This window comes from Sciurus carolinensis, chromosome 5 (genome assembly GCF_902686445.1).
Source record: "Sciurus carolinensis chromosome 5, mSciCar1.2, whole genome shotgun sequence".
Classification (NCBI taxonomy): Eukaryota; Metazoa; Chordata; class Mammalia; order Rodentia; family Sciuridae; genus Sciurus; species Sciurus carolinensis.
In genome coordinates this window covers 119,579,435-119,606,059 of record NC_062217.1, presented here as the reverse complement: position 1 = coordinate 119,606,059, position 26,625 = coordinate 119,579,435, and the positions used below count along the sequence as shown (strand labels likewise).

Below are 26,625 nucleotides of genomic sequence, written 5' to 3'. Positions count from 1 at the left end.
TTATCCTCCTTCTTTTCTCTTTTTTCTGTCTCTCCTACTTTTAGCCTTTGTTTGATTGGAAGAGGCTATGAGCCAAAAATTTCAAGTTTGAAAAGTATAAAGAAAGGAAATAGGGAAGGAGAATAAATACTGAACAAGACTGGGCAAGGTGACAAAAAGGAATTACTGTGAAAATCTGGAAGGGGGCCAGTATGCAAAAGGCAGCACTGTGTAGTTTACAGGAACTATTTAGTGTTCAACATGCTTCAGTGGTCACACAGAGAAAGCCAGATCTCTCTGGTTTTGTTTACTACCCTATAGTTAGCTATGGAAATTTGACATAGGTGATCTGTGTTTTCTGTCAGCAAACCAATATAAATACAAAGGACCATGGGGTCCTTGCGTGATTGGAATTGCTAGGAGAGGACCCCTTGTGGCTAGAGTGGGAAATACTTCAGTTAAAGCATGACTGGACGATGCATTTTTAAGAGAATTAAACAACTACAGCTAAACACTGCACAAAGCTCTTTAAAATTATATTCCAAATGTTTATACAATTTAATTGTTTTTATATCACCAAGTATTATGTTTTATCTGCATTACATCTCTAAGGAGTTCAATATAATTGAAGTACTCCAGATTTTATCCACTTAATTCCCATAGTCACTGAAAAGTAGATAGAACGAATATGGGTTTTTATATCCATTTTGAGGATGGAAAGGATAGTATAGAATAGGTAGGTAACTTATTGCAGTTTACAGCTAGGCAGGCTAGGCTTATAATAGAATTTGGATATCTTATCTTGGGCTCAATTCAACAGTCCTAGTTTGGAAAGCATTCATTATTAAAGCTTTGAAACAAAACCTGCTATTTTTTTAAAGTGTCAAGTGATTTCTTTATTCAAGAAAAGATGGATTGAGAGACATAAAACTTACTCTTTGTTTCTCTGTGAAAAGAGGCTATTCCTAGATTCTCCAAGGGGAGAAAAACTGCTTTAAAAAAAAATCTGGGGAGCACAGTATGTTACCAACTAAGCATCTTTAGATCAATGTCAATTATGCACATTTTAAAGGAAGTTACATAAAAATATACTAGGTTTCCCTGGAAATCATGAAATTAAAACCCTTTCATAATTGATTCTCTTTGACAATTCCCAGACTCTGTCTTTCCTCTTGGCTCCCTGATATTTGTTCCAGAGTGTCTGTAGAGCTAATAAATAAATGCTTTCTTTTATTTTGAATTTGGCCCTTTAAGAATATGACAACTCAAATGAATAGCTCATATTTTAGTTACCATCTCTTGTTTTCAAAGTTACTAGATGACAGAAAAGTGGTATTGTCCAAGGAAATGCCATACAATTACAAATGTGAGTCAAGAAATTGACACCATGAAGAAAATAAAGCAAGGCTATACAATATTGTCCAGTGAATGTTAGGATATTGCTTTGGTGAAAATATTCACCAAACATAACCACAGGATATAAAATAAAAACAGAGTCAGGGGCAAGAAAGTGGAAATACAGAGAAGGATGATCATTGAGAGAAAAAAGAAATTTGGTGGAGAAGGCTTTTTGGTGGTTTAAATGTAGTAATTGTTCCACTTATGTAGTTTTGGGTAAATCTTCAGTTTAAATTATTTAGTGATAATTATGTGGTTCCTCATAAGTACTGGAAGCAGAGAGTATGATGTGTAGTGCAAGGTTGTGAGATAAGATTTAGAAGGAAAAATACTATCTTAGATGTGACACATGGTCTTGATGTTATCATCTCTTTCAAAATACACTGAATTTTATATAATCGATCTTTTGATATAAGGATTTCCTGGACTTCAGTTATCACTGCTTTATCATTTTTCACTTTCAATAATTCTTGCCTTCTGTTTAAATTAGAAATAAGAGGTCCTTATTTTGAAAGGAACTACAGAAATTTAAATCTAACTTATTCAGAGCTTTCCAACAGCTATGTAGGTCTCTAGGCAAAATATGTGTCTGGCCTTTCTCAAAGAATTATTTTCAGTAACAAGTTGTCAGTGAGGTCAGTGACTAGTGGTTCAGGATTAGATACCACCCACCCTGGCTTGTAACCTCCCCTTTCTTTCTTATCCTGGGTGAACAGTGCTCAGCTGAAGTGACTGCCCCACTGTCACTGCCTCTCTATTTGGTACTGTGTAACTCTGTAACAATCAAGAAACTTTTTTTTTTTCTATCCCCAAAAGCTCCTTTTGGAAATTACTTATCTACAAGAGCTGAATTTTTAAGCACATTTATTTGATAGGAAGCAACAGAAAGGTAAGAGTCAAGTTTGTAAAAAGAACCGTACTTCAGTGCATTCTCGTTTCTCCTGTGAATTGCTGTGTCTTAGCAATATACTGTAGGTTTAAAATTTGAGGGTTCCTTCTGAATGCAAGAAGATTACATTGTTATATAAAACAGGAATATTTTAACTAGTTATGAGAAATGTGGGCTTCCATGCTAATTTTAAAGTTATAAATAACTTTCAAACTAGTGCCAGGGGAAGCTAGTAGCCAAGGTCGTGCTTTGCATTCAGAGTTTCTGGCTATAAAAAGTCAATTGGATGCTGTGAGGAAAAGATAAGATATGGCCTGGATGCTTTGTGCTTTGGCATGGGGCTGGGGAAGGAAGCAAAGATGAAAAATATTTGAAGGGATTTTACTTCCAACCAAAAACTATTCACAATAAATGGAAGATGTTTCAAGTGAGATAATAGCAAAAAACATTATTTTCTGAATTTAATATTTGTCTTATTTTTGTTATATAATTGTCAGTGATATCAGGAAACTGTGGAATGCTCTCAGAACTATTGGACCACCATTTATAACCAAATGAAATGTGTGAAATGAACATGGGATGTAATCACGTAAAGAGAAGTTTGTAACCTAATGGGATCTGAAGAACTGTAGCAGCTGCTATCAGTTGCACTGAGGACAAAAGTGGAAGAAATGAGTTCAAATGGAAACAAGAAGAAATTGAGAATAGGCATCAGGAAGTTCACTAATGTATAGGTTCTAAGTCACTGATATATACCACTAACAGAGACTGTGCAACATCTCTGGAGATACATATGATTCAATGATTTCCTTAAAAGATGTAAGTGGGGAAAACAGGATTTCAAATTAGTCTTAGTTCTGAGTTTGTGGTTAGCTTCTTTAAATAGACTGAAAGTTCAGCATATTGAGAATAGTTGTGATTTGGAGATGTGAATAATCTTCAGTCAAATTTGAATGGCATATATAAATGTGCTATTAAAAATTTCATTACCCACTATAAAAATTACCTCAATAGTAGCAAAGGATGATTTTATTAAGTGGGGAAAATGAAAATACAGAGTATAATCACACTTATTACCATTTGTTTCACATTACATATAGTCTGAGCCTTCCTTGTTATTTTAATAAAAGATTGGAATTTTTATAGTAAAACATTTTTTATTACTATAAAATAAAAAAAAATATTAAGTGCTCATTGTAGGAATTTTGAAAGCACAGAGAAAAAAATTATTGTGTATAAACTCATTGATGCATGTTTCCTCCTGTTTTTTTTCCCCTCTGGATGGCTTCAAAAATAATTGCAGTAATATTGTAGGTAATATTTGCAACCTCACTTTTTCATTTAACCTTGTAACAAAATATTTTCCATATAATATTGTCTATTCTTTAAGATATTATTTTAAACTGCTGTTAATATTCTTTCAAGTGAACAGATATAATTTTATTAATCATTACTTAACATCTATGTGCCATGATTAACACCTTTATGTATTTTTTTACTTGTGTATATGTGTATGTATTTATTTATATTTAGGATAATTTCCTTAATCTCTGATCATAAAATGTGGAGTTGTTGGACTAGAGAACATTATATTTGAAGGAAAAGATTGTGATTTTTAAGATGTGCTTTTGCTGTTTTTCTTTAAAATATTATGAAATTCCTTGTCTACCAAAGGCATTATTTATTGTTTACAATGTGCAAAACATTGTTATCAGGCATATAGATGGCAATATACTAGGTGTTTGGAAGACATATCTTTTCTATTTATAATATTGCAATTTATAAATTTTCACAGATATCAACAAAGTTATATATTAGAGTTGAAAGTGCTTCAACTCTGTCTGAAAACAACAAATAGTATTGTTGTTTGACTACTTATGTTACTTTGGACTTCAGAACAATAGAATTTGTAAATAACTTCTGCTGGAAGAACATATATAGTTCTGATTTAAATGAATTTCATAATACAGCTGAGAGAAAGAAGTAGTAGAAACAGGAAAAAATACTTCAGTTATAGTAAAACAGGGGAAATCAGAAGCATTTGGAGAAAACTATAGGCAGAATGGAAAGAAAAAGGAGAGAGGGTACATGCAAAAGCAAAAATTCAGTATTCGGTTTTTCTACTTAGGGAAATGTGAGAATGGATATGACATGGCTAGGTTGGGAGTCAGAGAAGATGAGTTTAATTTTTTTATTGTTGAATTTGGGAATAATGTTATAAAAATAGAATATACTGAAGGAAAAAGCTAAGGAATTAATGATTAATAAACCCTATTATTTGAGATGATGCTTGGTCCAAAAATATCAAAGTGGAGAGGGTGGAGACATCAGTATTATTTGGTGGGAGATGAGGTATAGATTTGTGAATTCTTTATTTTTTTAAAAATTTTTTTAGAGGTCAATGGGCTTTTATTTTTTATTTATTTGTATGTGATGCTGAGAATTGAACCTAAGTGCCTCACATGTGCTAAGCAAGCACTCTACCACTGAGCCACAACCCCAACCCGAGTTGTGGATCCTTAAAGAATAAATTTGCCTGTACTAAATATGCCTTCATAAATTGTGCAGTTTTATTTTTCAGTTACATTTAGAGGAACACTATAGCTATGGATGGATGGGAGTTCTATTCTCTATTTCCTATTAGCTTACGTTTGCATGTTTTTACTTTTCTTTTGGAATAGAAGGGATTAAGATTTAAGAAGAGAAGTTGGCAGCCCAATATTGCCTGAAAAGAAACTATGTGCTTTGTAATGAAGACTTAAAAATAGTATTTATTTTTGGATCATTGGCTCATGGGAATGTTAGTCCAGAGAATCAAAAAGTGATTTTCTGATTCGTGTTTGGATTCTGTATTTTAAGTGACTTGTTACTATGGGGTGTAAATCCTGAGTTTAACCACGTTGGTAATTTAGTGGAAAGTGATAGAAAATTGAAACTGCAGAATTTTTGAAAGTGAACAAGACTATTAGCCACTGCACCTGATTTTCACATGCTTAGTTACTGTTTTTTGGCTATGTTATTGCTGCCTGGAACTCAATCAATATTCTGTTACCAATTAAATCACTAACTTCAGGGACTGAGAAGGGACTTTAAGTTCCTTTGGGCAAAATTGTAAATTTGATCTGGTTTATTTGGCACCTCTCTTCCCTTTTCCTGCCTTTTACTATCCTAACCATTATTCTTGTGCTGTTTCAGGTCCCTTCTGTCCATGGGGAAATGGATTTGATAGAGAAAGCAACATTTAAAAAAATTGTTTTTTAGTTGTTGATGGACCTTGATTTTCATTTATTTGTATGTGCTGCGCCTTGAACCCAGTGCCTCGTGTATGCTAGGCAAGTGCCCACTACCACTGAGTTACAACCCCAGCCTGAAAGCAACATTTTATTTAAAGAAATACTCTCATATATTGTAACATGAGTGCTTTAGCCCCTCTAAATTAGTACTATTCGAAGTATGACCTGCAGTTTTCAATTTGTTACTGTCCAAGGGAGAAGAGAGGAGTTTGTGCCAGAATGTAAATCAGCTACACCTCAAGCATTTTGTAGCAAGACTTTCTAGATGAGGGAAACAATCCTTGATTAATTTACTTTTTGGTGCAAGTTCCTTATCTCATTGCACTCAGAGTAGCATTACTTAAATTATAATGCATAAGCATTTATATCCTCTACCTATATGCATAAGGACAGAGAACAGGGATGGAGGTGTACAATAATTAGGCAACAAATGAATTACCAGGTTTCAGTGAGGCCTCTGGAGGTGGTATCAATGCAGAGTCCCCAGGTTAGTTCAGTGAGAAGCCCACAAAGTCACTGAGAGGCAAAATTGCTGAAGGGGCTAAATTGGGTCTATTCTAATGTTGACTTTGATGAAATTAATTCCAAAGTTCTGAGGATATTTATAAAACAAATGCCTGGTGTCATGGTGCTTCCTTTCTTTGTGTGTGTTTTTGTCAGTGGGGGTGAAGAGAGAGTAAAAGAGAAAATCAACTTCTCTGAGACTGCCTATAAGAGGTACAGGGTCTTAGTCCAGGACTGGAGCTCTTAAATCATATTTCCATGGGAATTTACAGGATTAACTTCCTTTTCTTCTATACTCTGAAGTTCCTATTTTCCCAAAATGGGATAATGAAGGAATACTAGTTTTTAAAAATCCAATAATCTGGAATAGATATCTCCTATGCAATATCCATGTATTCTCTTCTTTTTTGCTAATTGAAATTATTAAATATGAAATGCTCTTATTCTACCTCCTTGCCCTGACCAGTGGTCTTCTTCTACTTGGTCTCTACCTGAGACCCCTTAGGTTTCCTTTTAGACCCAGAAACTGAAGAGTGAACACTTGGCACAGGAGAGGCTTCCAAGATCCAGATGTAGGCTAAGTTCTGATTGGTTGGACCCCTATTAAATATTTTTGATATCTCCCCTATTGTTACACAAATGACATTCATTAGATTCTGTTTATTTTCTAAAGCTTTTTCTGAACCTCTAGTCTTAAAGACATACCAATAAAAGAAAATGACAATTTATTTAACTAGTCCCTTATTCATGTACATTTAGGTTGTTTCTAACTTTTTGTTACTACAAACAACATTGTAATTCTTGATGCACATCTTTGTATATGTATTCAAATTCTTAGAAGCAGCATTGTTTAGTCCAAGAATTTGTGCATATACAATTTTATGGTTCCTGCTAGCATGCTTCCAAAAGAGATTTTACCAATATATACTTTGACCAACAGAATGAGACTGTTCACATTTATTTATTTTGTCAAAGGAGATTCATGAAAGATTTAAAAAAATGTTTTAATAAAAGCAATTTACTTTATTTGTCCATTTTTGTGGTGCTAAGGATTGAACCTGGTACCTCACATATGATCTACAACTACAAAAAATAAAAAATGAAAAAATCAATTTCCCCTTTTTAGCAATGATATTGAAAAAAAAAGGAAGAGAGGAAAATTAGTTTCATTTAAGTGGCTCTTAATGAACCAATCATAAGATTGTTGCTCCATTTCTGTAGTTAGTAATATTTTCTTTTCTAATATAAAATATTTTGCTAGTAATAAACATAAAATTTCCCAATTTTAATTTAAGCTCCTTCTTTTTTTTATTTGGTACAAATTTGTTATTTCTCATTCTTATGTTACCCTTCCTATTTTCCATTATTTCTTAAAGATGGCAACAAGAATTCTGTGATAAAATATAAGTTTTTTCATTGCTGTGTAATGTAATCATTCTCAACTCAGGGTGCTTTTTGCTTCCCAGGGGACATTTGGCAAGGTTTGGATACAAAGTCTTGTCATAACTGGGGCAGACATTACTAACATCTAGCGGGTAGAGACCAGGGATGCTGTCAAGGGTCTTACAACACATTGGATAGCCCCCCACAACAAAGAATTATTCAGTTCAAAATGTCAGTAGTAGCTGGTTGTAGTGGTACACACCTGTAACTGCAGAGACTTGGGAGACTGAGGCAGGAAGATCGCAAATTTGAGGCCAGTTTTAGCAACTTAGGGAGATCCTGTTTCAAAATGAAAAATAAAGAAAGTGTTGGGGGTATAGCTTAGTGGTAAAGTGCCCCTGGGTTCAAGTCATAGTACAAAATGTCAGTAACACTGAAGATGAGAAAACTTGCTTTAATAGGATATAGTCCAAAATGGATATTTAAAGAGTTAAACATTCCCTTTCTATCTTTTCTCTTGTCTTATCAGTTTTCTCTAAATGTCATCAGTACAAGTCTTTCCATTTCACAGATGATTGTTCTTGGTAGACAAGATAGATACAAAGTAAAAATATTGTGTGTCCCAGTGTCCCCCCACTGCATGGAGGGTGATTATACCTTTCTTATCCTTCCATCCTTAAATATAGTCTAAAAAATTTGCGTTGCTTGGATGTATTTCACAAATATTCCCCCATTCTATGTTTATTTTGCTCTTCTGATAGCAGAAGAAAGTACAAGTTTATCCTTATGTTTACCCACTTTTTCTTTGTATGTCCTTTGCAAATCCTTTAGAAAGCTCCTTGAACATTGCATATGGTTATTATATACATTCTCTCTCATTTTCCCCTCATTTGTGATTGTAGTAGTGGGTTTTACTTTTTGAATTTTTTTTTTTTTATTTTACAGTCTGTGACTCTGGGACATTCTTATATTTTCTGTGAACTACTAAACAATCTAAGACACTTGTCTTACATTGCTTTGTGTTTTCTTTCTTGGCTGTAATGAACTCTGGGGTGATATGTTCAATTTCCCTCAAAGGTCTCATCACTTCCACTTCACTTGTATATTCTTCTTTGTTGGTGAGAATTAAGTCCAGGGTTGCAGTTCCATTTTTTGCTTATTTTGCTCTCTGATTGATAAAGTTGCTGGTAGAGAGGTGGAAGATAATGGAGAGGAATGATTTCTCCAATTCAGATTTTAATTACTATCTTTTTGGTTTTGCTGAATTCTTGGATGTTTAAGTCTTTCCCAGGTCTCTTTTTAATCTTAATTTCTTGCTTCAACTTTCTTTTTGTTTTATTTAGCCTTCTTATCACTTCTTTCTTAGAATTTATGTTTTGGGGTATTTCACTGAGAACACCAAGTAGATGTATTTTCTAAAGTTTCTTTTGTCTTGAAGATAATTTCTCTTGGATCTTTAAGACATAGATCTAAGATGGGCATGGTGGTCCACTTACATAATTCCAGCAACTCAGGCCAGAGGATCACAAATTTGAGGTCTGCCTGGGGTCATTTAACAAGACTGTTTCAAAAAATAAGAAAAAAAAAGGGGAGGGGAGAGCTGGAGATGTGACTCACTGATAGAAGGCCACTGGGTTCAAGCCTCAGTACAAAAACAAAAACAAAACAAAACAAAACAATATATATATATACACACACATACATACATATATTAAATTTTTTTCTACTTACTATTTTTTTAAAAATATTTTTTAGTTTTCAATTAATCTTTATTTTATTTATTTATTTATATGTGGTGCTGAAAATTGAATCCAGTGCTTCACACATGCTAGGTAAACACTCTACCATTGAGCTACATCCCCAGTCCTCTACTTACTATTTTTGAAAGAAGGTTTATTTAGTCCTGGTGTTTGTCTTAAATGTGTGTCCTTTTTAAATTTCACCACTATCGACTTTTGTCTAGTATGAGATAACTGTATTTATGTGAGTTTATCTCTGTGTCTTCTATTCTGTACCATTGGTCTACCTGTCTATTTTGGTACTAGTACTGTGCCGTTTTTGTTATTTTTGCTCTGTAGTATAGTTGAAGGTCTGGTATTGTGATACCACCTGCTTCACTCTTCCTGTTAAGGATTGCTTTAGCTATTCTGGGTCTCTTATTCTTCCAAATGAATTTAATGATTGCTTTCTCTATTTCTATGAGGTACGTCATTGGGATTTTAAATGGAATTGTATTGAATTTGAATAGTGCTTTTGGTAGTGTGGCCATTTTGATAATATTAATTCTGCCTATCCAAGAACATGAGAGATCTTTCCATCTTCTTGGGTTTTCTTCAATTTCTTTCTTTAGTGTTCTGTAGTTTTCGTTGTAGAGGTCTTTCACCTCTTTTGTTAGATCGATTCCCAGGTATTTTATTTTTTTGGGGGCAATCGTGAATGGGGTAGTTTTCCTAATTTGTCTTTCAGAGGATCCATCACTTATGAATAAAAATGCCTTGAATTTATATGTGTTGATTTTAGATTCTGCTACTTTGCTGAATTCATTTATTAGTTCTAGAAGTTTTCTGGTGGTATTTTTTGGCTCCTCTAAATATAGAATCATGTTATTGGCAAATAGTGATAGTTTGAGTTCTTTTCCTATTCATATTCCTTTAATTTCTTTGGTCTAATTCTCTGGCTAGAGTTTCAAGGATGATGTTGAATAGAAGTGGTGAAAGAGAACATCCCTGCCCTGTTCTAGTTTTTAGGAGGAATACTTTCAGTTTTTCTCCATTTAGAATGATGTTGGCCTTTACAATGTTGAGGCATGTTCCTAATATTCCTATTTTTTCTAGTGTGTTGAGCACGAAGGGGTGCTGTATTTTATCAAATGCTTTTTCTGCATCTATTGAAATAATCATATGATTCTTAATTTTAAGTCTGTTGATATGGTGAATCACATTTAGTGATTTCTTGGTGTTGAACCAACCTTGCATCTCTGGGATGAAACCCACTTGATCATGGTGCACTATCTTTTTAATATGTTTTTGTATGTGATTTACTAAAATTTTGTTAAGAATTTTTGCATCTATGTTCATTAAGAAAATTGGTCTGAAGTTTTCTTTTTTCAGTGGGTCTTTGTCTGATTTTGGTATCAGGGTGTTACTAGCTTCATAGAATGAGTTTGGAAGGGTTACCTCCTCTTCTATTTCATGGAATACTTTGAGGAGTATTGGAATTAGTTCTTCTTTAAAGGTCTTGTAGAACTCAGCTGAGAATTGGTCTGGTCCCGGGCTTTTCTTTGTTGGTAGGCTTTTGATGGCTTCTTCTATTTCATTGCTTGAAATTGACCTATTTAAATTGTGTATGTCCTCCTGATTCAGTTTGGGTGGATCATATGTCTCTAGAAACCTGTCTATGTCTTTGAGATTTTCTATTTTGTTGGAGTATAAGTTTTCAAAATAGTTTCTAATTGTGTTTTGTATTTCAATAGTGTGTCATGATATTTCTTTTTTTATCATAAATTTTAGTAATATGAGTTTTCTCTCTCCTTCTCTTTGTTAATAAAACTAAGGGTTTATTGATTTTATTTTTTCAGAGAACCAACTTTTTGTTTTGTCAATTTTTTCAATTGTTTCTTTCGTTTGAATTTCATTGATTTCAACTCTGATTTTAATTATTTCCTGTCTTCTACTACTTTTTGTGTTGATCTGTTCTTCTTTTTCTAAGGGTTTGAGCTGTAATGTTAGGTTATTTATTTGTTGACTTTTTCTTCTCTTATTGAATGTGCTCCATGCAATGAATTTTCCTTTTAGTACTGCTTTCATAGTGTCCCAGAGATTTTGATATGTTGTATCATTGTTCTCATTTACCTCTAAGAATATTTTTTAATCTCCTCCCTGATGTCTTCCGCTATCCATGCATCATTCAATAGCATATTATTTAGTTTCCAGGTGTTGGAGTAGTTTCTGTTTTTTATTGTGTCATTTTTTTCTAATTTCAGTCCATTATGATCTGATAGAACACTAGGTAGTATCTCTATCTTCTTGTATTTGCTAACATTAGCTTTGTGGCATAATGTATGGTCTATTTTAGAGAAGGATCCATGTGCTGCTGAGAAGAAAGTGTATTCGCTCTTCGTTGGATGGTATATTCTATGTATGTCTGTTAAGTAAATTATTGATTGTGTTATTGAGATCTATAGTTTCTTTGTTCAATTTTTGTTTGGAAGATCTGTCCAGTGGTGAAAGAGATGTGTTAAAATCACCCACTATTATTGTGTTGTGGTCTATTTGATTTCTGGAATTGAGAAGGATTTGTTTGACGTACATGGATGAGCCACTGTTTGGGGCATAGATATTTGATTGTTATGTCTTGCTGATTTATGGTTCCCTTAAGCAGTATGAAATGTCCTTCTTTATCCCTTCTAACTTTGGCTTGAAGTCCACATTATCTGGTATGAGGATGGATACTTCAGCTTTTTTGCTGAGTCCATGTGCATGGTAGGTTTTTTCCCATCCTTTCACCTTTAGTCTGTGGGTATCTCTTTCTATGAGATGAGTCTCTTGCAGGCAGCATATTGTTGGATCTTTCTTTTTAATCCAATCTGCCAGTCTATGTCTTTTGATTGATGAGTTCAGGCCATTAACATTCAGGGTTATTATTGAGGTATTATTTGTATTCCTGGTCATTTGACTCATTTTTGTTTATTGACATGACGTGGTTTCTCCTTTATTTGGCTATTCCTTTAGGGTAGTTCCTCCCTGTGCTGATTTACATCGTTGTATTTCATCTCTTCCTCATGGAATATTTTGCTGAGAATGTTCTGTAGTTCCAGCTTTCTTTTTGTAAATTTTTTAGCTTTTGTTTATCATGGAAGGATTTTATTTCATCGTCAAATCTGAAGGTAAGTTTGCTGTGTATAAGATTCTTGATTGGAACCTGTTTTCTTTCAGAGTTTGAATAATGTTTTTCCGGGCCCTTCTAGCTTTTAGGGACTGGGTTGAAATATCTGCTGATATCCATATTGGTTTCCCCCTGAATGTAATTTGATTTTTTTCTCTCACAGCCTTTAAAATTCTGTCTTTATTTTGTATGTTAGGTATTTTCATTATAATGTGCTTTGGTCTGTTGTAATTTTGTATGTTTGGAGTCCTATAAGCCTCTTGTACCTGGTTTTCCATTTCATTTTTCAGATGTGGGAAATTTACTGATATTATTTCATTGACTAGGTTGTTCATTCCTTTGGTTTGTTTCTCTGTGCCTTCCTCAATCCCAATAATTCTTAAATTTGGCCTTTTCATGATATCCCATAATTCTTGTAGATTCTGTTCATGATTTCTTACCATCTTCTCTGTTTGGTCAACTTTATTTTCAAGATTAAATATTTTGTCTTCAATGTCTGAGTTTCTGTCTTGCAGGTGTTGTATCCTATTGGTTATGCTTTCTGTGGAGTTTTTAATTTGGTTTATTGTTTCCTTCATTTCAAGGATTTCTGTTTGGTTTTTTTTTTTCTAACTCTTTATTGAAATGATCTTTTGCTTCCCACATTTGCACTTTTAACTGTTGATTGGTACGATCATTCAATGCCTGCATTTGCTCTTTCTGCTCATTGTTTGCTTCTCTGATCATTTTAATTATGTACATTGTGAACTCTATTTCTGACATTTCTTCTGCCATGCTGTCATTGGATTTTATTGCTATACCATCTACGTTTGGGACATTTTCTTCCCTTGTTTTCTCATATTGGTCAGGTATCTACCCCTCTAGTAGTGAAACTCTGAGATATTGCAGATTTCCTCTATTGACTTAGAGTATCCCTATAAATTTCCAATAACTTACCTCCTAGCCTTCAGTAGCCTGAAGTCTTGGAGGAACTTGATAATGCAGTGCTCCACAAGGAAGATGCCCCTCTAGGGGTGGTGGCCTTCAGGTGGGATATATTACTTACTAGTTGGTAGAGGTGCCTCCACTTGTTGACTGATGGTCAGTCAAAGGGGGACTAGACTGTGGGCTGGGGCACGGCTGTGGGCTGGGCCTGTGTCTCTGGTTCTACCGTCCTGGTGGGGAAACCTTGCCTGGTGGGGAAGAAGCACCTGGTGGGAAGTCTTGCTGGGCAGCTCTCCTCCGAGATGTTCCCTTTGGTCTAGAACTGCCGCCTGGGCTGGGCAGCCCTCCTCTGCGATGTTCTCTGGGGTCCGAACCTACTGCCTGGGCCAGGGTGCCTTGCCCTGCATCAAAGCCTCTTGCTGGGCGGCCCTCCTCTACAATGCTCCCAGTTGTCCAGGTTCATGGCTCCAGTGGGGGTGTCTCAATGGGCAACTTGCTCCACGAAGTTCCCTGCATTCTGGGACTACTGCCCCCTCTGGGGAGCCTCGCCCAGTGGGAGAGATGCACTGGTGGCTCTGAGTTGGCCCCGAGTCTCTCAATACCTCCTCTTCTTGAATCCTGAGTCCTGTCAAAGGGCCTCCCGTCTCCTGTAGGTGTGTCAGGGAGGGAGCCACCCTTTGGATGATGATGGCCATGCCCTCAGGAATAATTCAAAATGCCTGCACCAGCCTCCAAAGAAGCTGGGGAACCCCAGAGAGGGTATACTGAATCAGCACAGAGGCAAGTGCAGTGTCCCTCAGCAGTAGGGGGGGAGGCAGGCAGGCTCAGCGATGGTGTCCGACCTCGGTGTGGGGTGTCTGGTTTCTCCTTTGATTGGCTTTTCCTTTAGAGTATTTCCTCTCTTTGCCGACTTACGTTGTAGTTTTTCATTTCTTTCTTGTGGAATATTTTGGTGAGAATGTTCTGTAGTTTAGGCTTTTTATTTGTAAATTCTTTTAGCTTTTGTTTATCATTGAAGGATTTTTATATTGTCATCAAATCTGAAGGTAAGTTTTGCTGGGTATAAGATTCTTGGTAGGCATCCATTTTCTTTCAGAACTTGAAATATGTTGTTGCAGGTCCTGTTAGCTTTTAGGGTCTGGGCTGAGAAATCTGCTGTTATCTGTATTGGTTTCCCCCTATATGTAATCTGATGCTTTTCTCTTATAGCCTTTAAAATTCTATCTTTATTTTGTATTAGGTATTTTCATTATAATGTGCCTTGATGTGGATCTGCTGAAATTGTGTACATTTGGTGTTCTATAGGCCTCTTACATTTGATTTTTCCATTTCATTCTTTAGGTTTGGGAAATTTTCTAGTATTATTTCATTGAATAGAATCCTTTGGTCTGTACCTCTGTGCCTTCCTCGGTCCCAATAATTCTTAAATTTGGTCTATTCATTATATCCCATAGTTCTTGGAGATTCCATTCATGATTTCTTACCATCTTTTCTGTTTGGTCAATTTTGTTTTCAAGGTTAAATATTTTGTCTTTATTGTCTGAGGTTCTGTCTTCCAAGTGATCTAGCCTCTTGTTGATGCTTTCTATTGAGTTTTTAATTTGGTTTATTATTTCCTTAATTTCAAGGATTTTGTTTTTAAGAATCTTTATCTCCTTGTTGAAGTGATCTTTTGCTCTTTTAACTGTTTATTGAAGTGATGTTTCATTACCTGCATTTGCTCTCTTATCTATCCTTTACTTCTTGTATCATTTTAATTATTTATGTTCTGAATTCTTTTTATGACATTTCTTCTACCATGCTGTCATTGGATTCTATTAACATAATATCTAGGTTTGTTTTGGACACTTTCTTCCCTTGTTTTTTCATGTTATTCATTTATCTTTCCCTCTAGCAGTGAGGATCCAAGGTTTTGCAGTTTCCCCCCATAGGCTTATAGTGTCCCTCCAGGTTTCCAATACCTTACCTTAAAGAGGTAAATCAATATTTGCAGCACACAATATGAACGATATGTAGCCTTAACCCAAATGGCCCCTATTAAGATATTAACAGTATTGTCTTAATAAATAGAGATGATGAGTTCAATTATTATCTGCAGCATAAACAATATGTTTGCAATAAGGTCCATAATTTCTAATAGTGAACAAAGAGGATAGTGAGAGGTGTAGAATGTAACATTAGTGAGATACAAAGTGAGTTTATAGTGGTACTAGATCACAGGAAGAGTGAAAGTGGAATCAAAAGGAATTGGTTGTTAGCATGAGAAAAGAGAGAGAGACTCCAAGGAAACAGATAAGAGGAAAATAAAAAGAGTGAGAAAAATAATAAAAAGATAGAAAAGTAGTAATAATAATACTACTACTACTAATAAAAAAAAAACTATAATAAAACTATAATATGCTATTCAAACCTCCTACTCTTCAGTAGTCTGATGCATGAGAGGTACTTGGTAATGCAGTGTCCCAGGATGGGAGCTGCCCCAACTAAAGATGGCGGTGTCCAGGTCAAGAATAATCCATGATAGCGGACAGAGGGGCCCCATGTATTGGTAGACGGGGAGCAGCAGTGCAGTGTGGTGCTGAGACTGCAGGCTGGGCCTGGGCGGTGCTGGAGATCTGCGTGGGTGGTGGCTGGGCCCAGGCCTGGGCCTGGGCCTGTGTCTGTGCCTGTGCTGCATGGTGTTCTGTATTTTATTTTATTATTTATTTTGTGGTGCTGGGTAGTGAACCCAGTGTCTTACACATGCTAAGCAAGTCCATACCCATGAGCTGCACTCCCAATCTGGCAGTTTGTATTTTTTTTGTGACCCAGAAGGTATGAGAAAATGTTCCCTAGTATTTGCAAATCTTAATGAGGTCCTTATCTTTTTGTGTCTCAGATACTGGTGTAAAAGGTTTTTTTCCTAGTTTGACAAAGGTTGCCCTTCCTTGTCTTCCTTCAGTGATACGTTAGTCAACATCGGGAAGACTGGAAGAAATTTGTAAAGAGTCTGGGAGCCTTTAGAGATGAGAAGAATGAAGACTTGAAAACCTTTATACAATGTACTTGTTATTAGAAAGATTTTTTTTCCCATTAAGTTTACTTTTATTTTTTTAGATCAAACTTAGATTTATTTAAAAAATTTTTTATATTAAGATTTACTAGCAAGAAAGCATCAAAGACCCGTAAGCTAGAATACTACTTCTGTGGCTTGCATTACCCCAAGAGGGGCCGTTTCAGGCACTTGTGTACCTGAACTGGAAGGCCTTTCTGATTCAACTGCTGTGCTTGGTAAACTAAAAACCTGAACGCATGGGAGCTGTGCCATGCCTTACATCTGAGGGAGCAGGCTGCTTCTGTCCTGAAGAATCACTGTGGCCTCTGATGGAATTCACAGTGGCAAGAATGCCAGGAGAAAAGGTCACACTGGTCTGCGGGGGATCAGTTTTCATCAGTAAACTGTGTGCTGGGAGCAGAACAGCAGCCTTCAACAGAGCTTACTTGTATTCTAATCTACTTTCTGGCTTTCTCTCATTGAGGCATGTGAATCGCCCCCAGAGTTTTTGAACAATTTGAGGAACAAAAGAGATAATGGACTTCTTGCCAGTCAGACATTTGGAAAGTGATTTTATCTTTGAAAAATTAATATATGTGACCTAATTTTTACCTCAAACTATTAAAGTAGACCCTACTATTATCACATGTACACATAGATTTTATGAATATGACATCATAATGGATATTGTTTTATAATTATTAAATTCTCTGAAAGATTACTTTTTCTTTTTCCACAGTGGCATGATCTTAGAAGACTATTTATTTTCTTAAGGTTTTTTTTTCCTTGCAGTTTTGAATATATTGCTTAGATCAATAAATACCTGTTTATGAAAACATGTTAAATTTTTTGATTCTTTATGATTCTTGTGTCTTTTCCTTCTTTGCCGAGATTATGTCATTAATATAAAGATTCGACTCAAAAAATTTATCTGTGGTCTGGGGATATGGCCCAGTGGTAGAGTACCTGTTGAGCATGCATGAGGCCCTGGGTTTGAGTCTTAGTACCAAATAAAAGAAAAAAGTCATCTGTAATAATCCTTGGTGTTTTAACTTTGATCACTTGTTTAACTTTGGTACCTTAACCTTTAGTTTACATCACATAATCTTGTGTTTTGTATATGCTGATTTAACATTCATTGGCTGTTAATCCCTGTGATTGCATTCTTCTAGGGAGATGTATAGGAGAATATAAATTTTGTTCGTAAGGTAGGAAAAAATTTCTTAAAATATGCCCCCCCAAAACATAGTCATTTAGTAAAGATCAAATATTTAATTACATTAATGTAAAACATTATTTTGTGTAAAAGATGCCACAAAAGAAGAGACAGGGGCTGGGGAGATAGCTCAGCTGGTAGAGTGCTTGCCTCATAAGCACAAGGCTCTGAGTTCGATCCCCAGTACTGCAAAAAAAAAAAAAAAAAAAAAAAAAAAGAAGAGACAAAAAAGCTCGCAGTTGAGAGATATATTATAACTCATCCATATGAAGTCGATTGCATTGTTGATCCCTATTCTTATCCCATCCAGTATTCATGCCCTTTGTTATCTGACTTTCCAGCTTTTTCTGTTAGAATGCATTTTCCTGCTCTATTAATGTTATGCTTGACCATGTGACTTGCTTTGCCTTATGGAATGAGGGTAGAAGAGAGAGTAACAATTTGGAGAATGTATCTTAAGAGGCATTATGTTTCTGCTTGCCTCTCTACAATTTCTGTAATTGCCATGTCCTTTAGGTAGCCTACTTGTCCAAGGGGCTGAGAAAAACGTGGAGGAGATATGGATCTCAAAGATGTAGCTTGGAGCAAGACCAGCCAGGTCTGCAGAATAAATTTTGTCTGATGTTACTGAGTTTTAAGATGGTTAATATTATGTAATATTATTGTGGAAATAACTGACTGATAGATCAGTAAACAAAAATAACTTAGTATAAGATTTTATAAAGAAGCCTAAAAAATTAATAAGGAAAAGATAATCCGATAAGGAAAAGTTCAATAGGGTCAATATGTGAAAAGGTAGTTCACCCAAAAGAAAAATAGAATGAAATGAATAAATAAATGAAAAGATTCTTAGCATGCTTCACTAGTTATTGGGTAAATACAAATATCATACCTATTAGATTGGTAAAAATTAATGTCTAGCAATATTGTAGTACCTATAAGGATATGAAGAAAATAGATCTTTCATGTGCAGATAATAGAATGTTCAAAGAAGGGTGTCCTAGACAAAGAGACACATGAAACAGGAAGTGAGTATTTTCAAGGAATATTACAAACAAAAGATCACTTAAGGGTATATAGGGAATTTTTAGAAATCAATAAGGAAAAAGCCAACCTAGGAGAAAAATAGAAGAAGAATACAAAAAAAAGCAATTCATAGAAAAGATACTTGAATGGTTGGCTAATCAACCTAAAAAGAGACTACCAATTAACACTGGTAATCAAAAGTGCAAATTAAAACAGCAATGAGATACACTTTAGATCTCCTATGTTGGCAGTAGTTAAAATATCATGCAAATCTTGTGATGTAGAGGTGAACCCACATGCTCTGCCGGTGGTGTTATTTTGGAGACCAGTTTGGCAATGTTTGTTTAAACAGTAATTAATGTACATTCTGACCCAGAAATTTGACTTCTGAATTGTATTACTTTGCTACAGCTGTCATAACCAAATGCCACAGGGTTACCTGAACAACAGAAAGTTCGCCCCACAGTTTTGGAAGTTAGAAGTAAGAAAGGAAACAGTCTTATGCTACTGAGTTTCAGGGTACTTTGTTACATGGTATTATTATGGGAATTATTCACTAATTGGATCACCAATACATGAAAAGATAATTCTCAGGAAAGAAAACTGGAATGACCAATAAATAAATGAAAAGATACTTAGCTTGCTTTGCTAGTTATTGGACAAATACAAATATACACATTTACAAATACAAATATACTCCGTAAATTCAAGGTATTGGCATGTTTGATTTCTTCTGAGGCTTCTTTTCTTGACTTAAGATGGCTACCATCCTTATATGGTTGTTTCTCTTTGTGCTAATTTCTAATGTTTTTCTGTATGACCTAATGTCCTTTTCCTGTAAGGACACCAATCAGATTGCGTTAGGGCTTACTCTGATGGCCTAATTTTAAATTAACCACCTCTTCAAAGGCTCTATTTCTAAATGCAGTTATATTCTGAGATAATGGGGAAAAACTTCAACATATGAATTCTGAGAGGGCACAATTCAGCTCATAACAGATTGCACATATCAGAGAGATTCTTGCATAAGTGCACAGAGACATATATAAGAATGTTTATTATAGCATTATTTCCCATAGCAGAGTTGGATATTATGTAAATGTTCAATAGGGGTATAGACAGAAAAAATACATTATGAATGCATCTGATAGAAAGATATACAAGGAACAAACAATCCATTATATTAGTTGGGAACTCATTTTTCTTCAAGCAATAAATCTGGAGATAAGCAGTTCAGAACTGATGATATCAAGGACCCAAGTTCTTTATATAATTCAGCTCTGTTGTCCTTCTTCAACTTTGCAGTAAGACTGGTGCATTTTCAGATACCATACTACAGTCAGGAGAAGGAAAGAACAAAGCCCATGGCAAGAATGTCTGATTCCCTTTTTATAGGGAAAGCAAAAGCTTTAGCTTTAGCAGACATCTGCTGACATCTCATTGGCCAGAATTCTGTTACATACCATCTGAGATGCAAAGAGGGGAGGGAAATCAAATGTCCTACTTTCATAGCAGAAAAAGGCAAGGGAGACAGTCTGGGACTATGTGCTGAGTAAGCATACTTGCAGTGTTTAGTCCGTCTATATGATTCAACACAGATAGACAACAAAAACAGCCCTGGGGTGGGGGTAGAAAGAGATGAGAAGTACAATACTGTTTGGATAAATTTAAAAATCCATGCACACATAAAACTACATATTATTGTATCGGTATTGTGTATGTAGAAAGAGTTGTGGCAGGTTGACTGGCAAGGCACCCACTGACTTTTACAACAAATAGGAAGAGGAAGGGAACTGAGGATGAGGTGTGACTATGATGACAACAACAAAACCACAGGCTTCTCACAAAAGACCAGCAGTGTTTGATTATGAGCAATCAACTGAGGAATTTGATTATATCAATCTAGTTGTGTGCACCCGAGCCCCAGAAGGAAAAAAACATGGGTTGACTTGGGGGTAAATGTGGGTTATTTAAACTATTGGGAGGGCCTATTATCATTTGAAGTCAAAGACATGTGATTCATTGTAGTTATGATTGAATTTAATTATTTTACCTTTCTCTGTGACGAGCTTAATTCTTTTCAGTATAATTGAAGGTCTGATAGGAATGATATGTAGTTTATATTTAGTGATATATGGCGGTTGTTTTTTGGACAATTTAGGGATGTTGTTATTTTTGCAAAATTGAATTTCTTTACTTTTGTGTATGTGTTTCTTTTGTTTTATTATGCAAAATCAGTAGGCTTGACTTTTAGAGAGTCAATGGGAGAAAAGAATAATATAAACATGGCTACTTGGTAGTGAAATCCATCACTCTCCGGTTTTTCTGTTATTATCTTTGGAAGCAGAGTGTGGGAGAAAGGATTTCCTTCTCTCTTTATATAGACTCAGAAACTGAGTGGCTCTCTGCTCTGGAATGAAACTGGTTGGCACAAGTCCATAAGTCTTACATGGGAACAAGACACAGAGGTTTCTATTTTTTAACTTACTGTCATTCTTTTGCTTTTAGTTCAGTATTCTAACTTTTAACTATCCCATACCCAGTTGTCTAAATAATACACTATTTATTAATATGTGTTACTGTATCTTTCATTTTTCTATTAAAATTTATAATGAATTTGAGAGTAGCACTAAAGTGCTTCCACTTTAGAACTATGTTTCCTTGTTTTCTAATTATAAATTTTTATTATGAATGGGGTAGACTTCCCTTGGTGGGACAGATTCAATGAGCTAATAAAAATGTGTGAACTGAATGATTTTGTCAATTTTGAAAACAAATGGGCCATCCATTTGTTATCCCTCATAGTACCTCTATGAAATTCGTTTTTTAAAGGCAGAATTCTACAAAGAAAAAAGTATTTTTCCACAAACTAACAAATTATTTAGCACTATAATTAGCACTCTGTCTATAATTTTATAATTACCCTTCACAGTTGCTTTACAGATTTCATTTCATAACATGAGGTAAATGGTCATTGTTGTTAATGCCAAGGAGGGTAGAGTTATATTTTTCTTGTGTTTCTTACTATTCGTTTCAATGACATGTCTCCTACCACTCATGGTACTTGTTTTGCAAAGTACTATCCTTGGCTGCTTTATCTCCCCCTTCAATTTATCCAGGGAAAACTCATTCAGTTTCATAGATTAGAATGTAACATGGATGGATAATTACTATATTTTTATATCTTAAGCTTGATTTTTCTCCTTAGTCCCTGAATTTGGCATTTCCAAACACCCATGGGACATAATTCACTCGCATGTGCCACTGTACCTCACACTTAACCTACCCACAGTACGTTAGAGTAAAGGCTTGCTCTAGATTTGCTCATTGTGTGAATATTAACTCTTATAAACCTGCTGTGACAGTTTTATACACATACATATACACATATACATACGTATGTACATACATATGTGTGTATATATATTATTGAAAATTCAAATAGAACATAGAATGTTTGGAAGCATTTTGCTAAATGAAAAGGAGTATTTTAAATAAATATTTATCTCTTCATCATCCACTTTATCCTCCCTCCTAAATGATAGATTAAACTTATTTTTTAAAGCCAGAAATAGAATTAGGACTAAAAAGGCCATTAGATGTTGGTTCTTAAGACACCTGGGGAAAACAAAAACTACAGAGTGAGACATATTTCAGGAGAGCTTGCATCAGGAACCAAACACATTGTTGGAAAGTAAAGTGGAATTAAGTGGTTATATGAAAACAGAAAAAAGTTAATTCTCTGTATATTCCAAAATGTAAGGCTAATTGGCAAAAAAGGATATGCAAATTACTGACAAAGTGAATTTTTCAGTTTTCTTTTAGATGTGTATCCTATAAATTAATTTCAGAAATAATTCTAAATGTATTTTATACTATAGAGAATATATTAGTTTAGAAAATTAAAGATACAAAATTTTATAAGAATCAAGAATAGTTGAAGAGTTGTTATACTTTGTTTCCAAATGTAAAATATGATTTTTACTTACCTATCATTATTACATGAGGAAAGAAACTGCTGCATTCAGATATGAGAAATGATTTTATAGGGCAGCTTCTACAATGAAGAACTCCCAAACTTGTTTTCATTTTCATTTTCCCTTTTAAAGGAAAAGAAGTTATCAGTTCTTGATTTGAATAACAATTGAGGAAGAGAATGATTATTTCTTTTTGAAAAATTTAATACTGTAGCATAAGGGTTGTGTCATTAGTGGCAAATCTAGGAGAAGGAAAAGAGAGTTCATTCTTTGTGTCTTTAGATCTGCTTTTATTTTTTAGTTGTATTCGAATTTAAGAAACTTGATGTCTGTTATGTAATAATAACTTAAGATAAGCATAGAAAAATTTATCTTTACTCAAGATAAACTTGTGGTAATTAACAAATTAAGTGGTAAATATTTAGAGCAAATCAGGCAAACTGATGCTCAGACTTTTCAAACTAAGTGAATGTTTAGTTATAAAATAAAGAACTTGGAGATTCTGAAGTGTATTAGTCACAACACTGCATGCTTATGAGAAATATAATAATGTGATAACTGGAAACATTTTTAAAAATTAGCCTGTAGCATCTAATATATAATGGATAATTAGCAAATACTAAACAATAAGAAAATATGTTAAGCAGTTTACAAACGTCATATATAATTTTGAGAAAAAACTATAGTTTAGTTCTGCTTTCTTTGGTTTTTTTGATGGGACTCGGGATTCTCATGCAGGATTTTTGTTTATTTGGTTTTATGTACCAGAATTGAGGATTGTGGAACTCTTTCTGATGATTTAACCCAATTCTGCTATTTCTTAGTTTTATAGAGCTTTTCTTTCAGAAGATGCATCTGATGGAGTCGATAGAGGAAGAAATAATGGTAGTTTGTCACAGAAAAGAAACATGAAACACTATTGTGGGCCTTATAAGTCAAATTTATGTAGGCAAAATAAAGTGGGGGTATTTCTAAACACATTTACTAAGGAAAGTCGACATGTGTTGCAGTGCAATGCTGTGCGCATTCAGAATCTAATGACACCCCCAGCTGGCCAAGTGAGGGATTACATTTAAAAATGAATGGCATTTAAAAAAGTAGGTGATTGCTTATTAATTATCAAAGAATTGAGCGATACAAAGTGGCGTGAAATAGTATAGGAAAAAATTACATAAGTGAAGAATTAAGCCAATGTATTAATGAAATATTTTTTAAACTGCCACTAATATGGAAATACTCATAATTGGAATTTTAAAATATTTTGGTCTATTTTTTAACCATGGAAGTAGGTCATAAGGAAAGAATACCATAGGGGAGAAATGCATGGATATCCTTCCTCTATGTCTAAAACCAATTCTGAGTAATCCAAGATATTTAAATTGCTTTTATTAATTGTTTAAATTACTACTGTAAGGTCCATTGGTATATATAAAAAACGAGATAAGAACTGTTTTTCTCTGGGTATCCTGATTTAATTTCTGTTAAAAATAATTGAAATATTCTTAAGTAATTTAGAAACTTGATAGTTTCAGGGAAATATCAAAGAATATGCTTCCTGTAGTTTTTTAAATTTTTACTTATATAAATTCTCAAAACCATTTTAGATTTTAGAATTTATAGTGTTTTGGGTACATAACATACATGAAGATTGTGTTTCAAAGTTGATCCTAGGTAATTTTTCTTTGGAAATGTGAAAAAACAATTTCATATCTGATTCTGCTATTAGATATTTCCCTTCATTGGCATATTGCTTTAAGAGCACCCATCCCCCTCTTCTTGTTTGAGCCACTGTGTCCTGTCAGTCATCCTGAAATACACTAGAGTGCTTGTCAGGCTGTTTGCTTACAGATGCATCATAAGCCAAATTGTGAGCCATAATAGTGGCACTGAATTTCTAAACACAAGAAATTGCTTAGACAGTTGGTTTAGTATCTGTATATGGGCAATACTCTGTCCTGCAGTAGGTGAGTGAAGTGTCAAACTTTTTAAAATCAAACTTTGCTATAAGGCAGATTCTAATAATTATAGACTATCTGTTGCTTGGTTAGATAACTTTGGGGGAAATGAAAGGACATTATTTCTATAAAATGTGATGAATGGAAGCTATGCTGTGCATCTATAACTTTTATAACTAATTTTCCTTTTAGTAACACTAAACTCTAGACTGCTTTATGAAAGCTCCAACTTAAAATGTCTACGTTTCTGAGTAGATCAGCAAGCATTTCAGATTTGGATAAAAAATGTGATTCTTGAACACATTTTTTTCTTTCACAACAACTCAGGGCGCCTCAACTGAGCAGAGGCTTAGTTCCGCTATTTGAAGTGCTTTTAGTGGTTTTAAAAATAGCACTAAAACAAATTCTTATGTGCCAGTGCCCAAGCCATAGTAGTATTATATCAGAGCATTTAAACATTTCTACTGTATAACTGAGTTATTACTATTTGAGTAACTATATGCAAAGCAGGAAACTTCACATTCATTTGACATGAAAGTTGTGCAGCAATCATTTTCTTTATTTGTGCAAACAATTTAATTTTTATTATGAGTTTCTAAACTTAAATTGTGCATGGAATTTTTGTATTCAGTCTTAAATATTTTAAAAGAGAGAACTGATAAAGCAAGAAAAGGAGGAAGTCACAAATTTTGATACTCGTATGTGCAATATGATAGAGATTAGTTAAGAAGCAACACGGAGTTTTAAGGCTTATCTAGGGTAAATGACAAGAGATTGCTTTTGCAGATACATGGAATGATTATTCCTTACCTTGTTCTAGAAAGGATTTAAGCTGATAATTACATAAAATTCAAGATAGAATAAATTAAATATGGAGTGAAAGAAGAAAGAAAAACAAGTGTAAGGATATAAAACAGAGCCAGGAATAAAACCAAAACTAAAAAAAAAAAAAAAAAAGCTACTATGGTTTCACAATACTCACGTATTGTGGATTGATGGAAGGGAAAATACAGGGTTACAGAAAATTGCATGCAAACCAGTTGCCTCACTTATTTTGATTGGCAGTCTGGAGTGAGGAGATTGTGTTGGATTGAGAATATTAAGCACACTTTAAACGTCACTTGTGCTTTGCTGGAAAAAAAGGTAGAGATCTGCTACCTTCTTAACTCTACATTGATTATACGGGCATAAATGTGACCCCACATTTTCTAGGAGCAGAAAAAAAATTGATTTGTTACTCAATTCAAAGGGAAGATTAATAAGACTTGGTTTTGGGGAAACAACTAGGAGTTATTTAAATAAAGTCAAATATCTACAAATTAGAACAGATACAATCAAGCCAATGTTTAAAATAAAATGTATTTAGCCATTGAGTGATGTACTAGAGGGGTCAAGATACTTAGAAAGGGTAATTAATTTATGAAAGCATTAGTTCAGAGAACCTATTGAGATATATTCAAAGAGCTTATCGAGCCAATGGATATCAGTAGTAATTACATAGTAAATGAAATTAACCTAGAAGTATTTTCTGTCATTGGGATAAGAAATAGAGAAGTTTTTTTGTTTTTATTGTGCTGGGTATTGAACCCAGCACTTGTGTAAGTGCTCTACCACTAATCTATATCCCTATCCCAGAAAAAAAAAAACTTTGTTACAAAGTAAATTTATTGAGAAATAATTTATATGTTAAATTCACCCCTTTAAAGTTTATAGTCTGGTGAATTCTGATAATTGTATATATTCATATAACCACTGCCTCCACCACAATTAATAATCTTATCATCCTAAAAATGTTCGATTCCATCAACCTTTGGCTCCTGGAAAACTATTGATCTGTTTCTGTTTCTATATTGCCCTTTTAAGAATGTCAAGGAAATGAAATCACATAGTATATACTTACTTTTGTGTAACTTTCACTTAGCATAATGCTTTTAATATTCATTCACACTGCAAATATCAAAAATTCATTCTTTTTTTCTTATATAACATGATACGATTGTATCACAGGTTGCTTATCTATTCACCTGTTGATGGAAATTTGAGTTATTTTTAGCTTTTGACTAATAAGAATCAGGCCACCATGAGTATTTGCCCACAGACTCAATTTTGGGTAAATACCTAAGGAGTGGAATTACTAGGTCATAGGGTGGGTATATGTTTAAA

At 34.3% G+C, this 26,625-nt stretch overlaps 1 protein-coding gene across 2 annotated transcripts in view; it reads left to right on the top strand.

Annotated features, from left to right (window-relative positions):
* The first annotated feature begins 2,143 nt into the window (after nt 1-2,143).
* Ctnna3 (catenin alpha 3) overlaps nt 2,144-26,625 on the top strand; it is a 1,721,400-nt gene continuing 1,696,918 nt past the window's right edge. Inside the window, exon 1 of one of the 2 annotated variants that reach the window (XM_047553944.1) lies at nt 2,144-2,266. The gene's annotated coding sequence lies outside the window, so the exon portion shown is untranslated. Of the gene's footprint in view, nt 2,267-24,390; nt 24,472-26,625 lie in introns of those variants that run through there. The other variant, XM_047553945.1, reaches the window with a different exon arrangement.